Source organism: Petaurus breviceps, unplaced genomic scaffold (assembly GCF_028583685.1).
Source record: "Petaurus breviceps papuanus isolate PSGF00001 unplaced genomic scaffold, PetGlider_PUasm1.0 118, whole genome shotgun sequence".
Taxonomy (NCBI): Eukaryota; Metazoa; Chordata; class Mammalia; order Diprotodontia; family Petauridae; genus Petaurus; species Petaurus breviceps.
The window spans coordinates 13,334,489-13,338,822 of NW_027185616.1; the positions used below are offsets into that span (position 1 = coordinate 13,334,489).

General features: G+C 44.7%; 2 pseudogenes; both read right to left on the reverse strand.

Moving 5' to 3' along the window:
- Positions 1 to 415: 415 nt before the first annotated feature.
- Positions 416 to 1,475, reverse strand: LOC138160997 (cyclin-dependent kinase 11B-like; annotated as a pseudogene).
- LOC138161006 (cyclin-dependent kinase 11B-like) lies at positions 1,472 to 2,203 on the reverse strand (annotated as a pseudogene).
- Positions 2,204 to 4,334: the final 2,131 nt, after the last annotated feature.

Below are 4,334 nucleotides of genomic sequence, written 5' to 3' on the forward strand. Positions count from 1 at the left end.
CTGCCACGTGGTGCTGGCTGGCTGTGCTGGCATCTCAGAGGCTTCTCACCTGGGGGCAAAAGCCATGAACTCCCACTTACTGGATCCCAAAGTCCAGACTGCACTGACCTCTCACTTTGTCCTTAGCATATATGTGTTGATAAATCTGGAAAGGGCCACAGCTGCTGCTGATCTGGAGTCCCTCTGGCAGGCGGCTGGTCAGGCCCACCCTGCGGCTAAAGCCTCGGTGTGGGGCTGGGCTCGGCTCCCAGAGTGCTGTGCTGGCTGGTTCCTGCCGCCCTGCCAGGCTGTCCTCAGTGGGAGGTTAGCTTCTCTGTGTCATTTTGTGGGTTCTGTAGCTTCAAAGTTTGTTTAGAGTCCTCTTTTTACATGGATTGGGGAAGGTGGAAGCCAGAGCCCTCAGGAGGGCCTGCTTCTACTCCGCCATGATTTCTCTTTTAGGCCAATTCATTTCTGTTGGAGTTTCCAGGTCCTCACAAACTTTGTTGGTCTGTTCACTTTCCAATTTCCCTGGAAACAGGGGGTTCCTAAGCTAACAGCTCTGCAAATATATGGTCCACTAACTGCATGTCTGTGGAAGTGGAATATTCCTTGGCTGCTAGTAACAGCCCTGGGGCCTGCTACCACAAGGTCACCACCAGCAGCATGTAAGCTTTTAAAGGGGAGCTATATTCTCTGACCAACCCCAGATCACCAACATTTAAAAATGCCCCCTGAGGAGCAGGTAGGAGGACTTCAGGCTCTGTGGAAAGATCTGGTTGTCAGGAAGATGCTTCACCCTTCACAGATGCTGGATCATCAGTGCCTTCACTTCCCCTGGCAGGAAGGGCTGCTTCATTGTCTCCAGGAGGCTCCTGAGGTCATCATGATAGAGATCTTGGCCATGTTGCTCCCCAGCAGGATCTCCCACACAGTGGCTGTGTTTGGGTGCTCAGGTTTTATATCCTTCAGTTTATATAGCACAGGGTATGTGCCTTCTTCATTCCTGTTCAGACTCTGGGATTCTTCCACTCTCTGGCAGCTATTTGGGGAGTTCCTGCTTCAGCTCAGTGGGAGATGGATCTGGAGAGTTGGGATGTAACCTCCTTCCACCATGGGGCTGGGTTACAGCACCCCTCTCCCACTTCTCTCTCTCCCACATCTCTGTCAGACCTTGACTGTGTAACGACTGAGCTATGGTTTCCCCTCTCCTGTTCTTCCTCTTCACTCATTTCTTCAGCAGACAGATTAGACCCTTCCTCAGAATGCCTGCCTGCAGTCTCCTCCCCTCTTGCCCTTCTGAGCCCTCCCTGCTGCCCTCTTCTTCCTCCTCTGAGCCAGATCCAGACTCTGCTGCTGAGGACTCAGCTGAGCTGCTCTTCCTCTTGCTTTCCTTCCATGCCCTTGCTCAAGCCCTGGCTGCTGCCATAAGGGGCTTTAATGTCCGTGTCTTCGTTGTACTTTGTCTCCATGATCTTTTCATACATTTCTGTCATGAGCAGAAACTTCTGGTCTTTAGCTCTCTGTGCCTCGTCTCAGAGTCTCTGCCATTCCTTCTGTTCCCTTCCTCCTTCTGTCACTCCATCATCTTTCCTTCTCATTCCCTCTTTAGCTTCAGCTCTTCAAGGTGATCCCTCTTCCTCCTGGAATGTTCTCAAGCCATCTCCCACCTTTTCTACCTTTCCCCTTCCCACCAAGCTTTATCCCGCTCCTCCCAAGGCCTTTTCCACAGCTCATGTTCTCACTCCTCTTTCACCCTGGCATGTTTCATTGTGCCAAATGACTGTGGTGCCCGCCTTTCTCTTTCTGTTTCTAAACAATCTTGTGATAAGCTTTTTCCCTTATGAGGCATTTGCTGGTAAGGTCTGATTGTCAAGGAGGCATGTTTTTTTACCTCTATCTTCCATAGAATCTTCCTTTCTATAAGATGAATTCTGGATTATTATCTCCATGGGCTGACCTCTCAGGTTCCCCTCTACGAGGAAATCCCACTTGGAATCCTCATCGGAATTTTTAATGTGTTTTACCTTTGACTTCTCTTGTTTCTTTGTTCCCTTCTTTTCCTAAAGCATTTCCTCTAACCTTTCACTTTCCAAGGATCCTTTTCATCACTGATTTGAATTGAGACGCATCTACCAAAGCCAATATCACAGCTGCTGCCCACCCAGAGACTGAGGAGAAGCATCATTGAGTGCAGGAGAGGTGTGCATTTCCCATTTGGCATGACCTGGTGATGTTATATTTTAGCTTTTCTTTTAAGTTTGTATAAATTTTCTCTCATGAAGTTTAGAACATTAAAATTGTTCATTTTTAATAAATATTATAGTATATCACATCTGAGGTGTTTTCCTTCTACCTATATGTGATTTCCTTGAATTCTACATTTTGGGGAAAGATTTTTGGGGCTTGAATGTCTGTCTACATTCTAAGATTCTAAGATTTCTTGTAGTCATATCAGGTAGAATAGAGAGGTGAACTCAGGTTGTCTGGGTATGGTATTTCCTACCTAGGGCTCAGAAGAACTTCAGAAGTCAGATCAGCTTCCCAAAGGAACAGTTTTAGATTGTTATCTAAAATTTCTCTACAAGAAGCTCAGATCTGTCCCTTTGAAACTTCCACCCATTACTCCTCTTTGTGCTTTCTAGGCCCAAACTGAACAAATTTCCCTCTTTTTGTACTGGCACTCTTTTGGTAAAGCGCCATCTCTCTGAGGCAAAAAAATGATCTCAGAAAAATAACTAAGGCAACCTGCTGACCCAGTGGAAAATGCTGGAACTGGAATCAGGAAGACCTGAGTTCAGGAGCAGCCTCAGACTCCTAGCACCTGTGTGGCCACAGAACTGCCTGTTTCAGTTTCTTTGTACTTCATTGGAAATAACAATAGCACTTCCGAGAACTGTGGTGAGAATAAAATGAGAATGTAAAGTGGTCTTGTAATTGCTAGCTGGTACCGTTGTTCATATGCAATTTAATAAACATTTATTAAGTGCCAGGCATTAAACTAAGTACTAGGATAAAAATAAAAGCAACAAGAAAGACAGTCCCTGACCTCAAGAAGGTTACATTATAATAAGAAAAGACAAAGGAAGAAGAGCTAAAAAGTGTGAAAGGAAGCTTGAGCAGAACTGTGACACTCAGTTGGAGGCAGGGTTGTGAAGTCTGACAGCCAGGAATCCCTATTGCAGGAGGGGAATGAAATAAAATAATGAATAGGAGAAATTTCTGTTAAGAAAAAAAAAAAAGATTAGGAGCAACTAGGTGATATAGTGAATAGAGCGCTGGCCCTGGAGTCAGGAGGACCTGAGTTTAAATCTGGCCTCAGACACTTGACACACTAGCTGTGTGACCTTGTGCAAGTCACTTAACCCCAACAGCCCCTGCCTTCCCCCCTCCAAAAAGACAAAAAAAAAAAAAGAATAAAAATTTCAGGTTTGGCTCCAATAGCCAGGCCACTGTTTTCTAGAAAAAGAACTCTGATGAGTTTTTGGTGATTCCAACAGGAAGCAGACAGTAGATCTCCTACCTGCCCCCAAAGACTTCTTTTGGCAGTAACCCAGACCATTCAAGTCTCTGTTAGCATGCTGTCAAAATCCCACCACTGCCCAGCTAAAGAATACAGTTTCTAGGTGCCCTCTATTCTGACACAAATGAAAACTTTCCCCTGGATCTTAAACCTGTTTCTATTTTTTCTTATACTCATTGAGACATATGTTCTCCCAAAGCCATTGTTTCCATGTATTAGATGCAATTTCTCTATACCTCCCACTCCCCAATAAGTAGTTGAGGTGAAGGAATCAGAACATTCCTCGTTCTCCATTGCCAGATCTAGACTCTGCCTTTACTTCTCCTTCAGGATCATAATACCCAAATTTATCACCCAGTCAGACTCTTGGAGGTCATTATTTACTGACTTTCTCCCTCCTTCAGTGAGATCACTGTCTGGCTCCATCCTAATTCCTTTATACTAGAGGACTTCCACAAAGATGTCCAAGTTCTCTTGAAAACCCTAACATCCCAAATCCTCAATCTATTTGATTCTCATCGTTACCTCTTCCGCTCCTTTTTATCTTCAGACAGACAGGCCTCCTCTTCGTCTTGCCAACACTTACAAACATTCCACTTGGAAGTTCATAAATTCTAAAATTTATTTCTCCTAATCAAGCAATAAACATTTATGAAGTGCCTGTTAAATTCCAGGCTCTGTGATAAGTGCAAGAGATTCCAAAAGAAGTAAAAGAAAATCCCTGACCTCAAGGAGTTCACAATATGATGGGGGAGACTACCCATAAACACATACATGCAAATGAGCTCTATACAGCATAAACAGGAAATAATTGAGAGGTGAGGTACTGGAA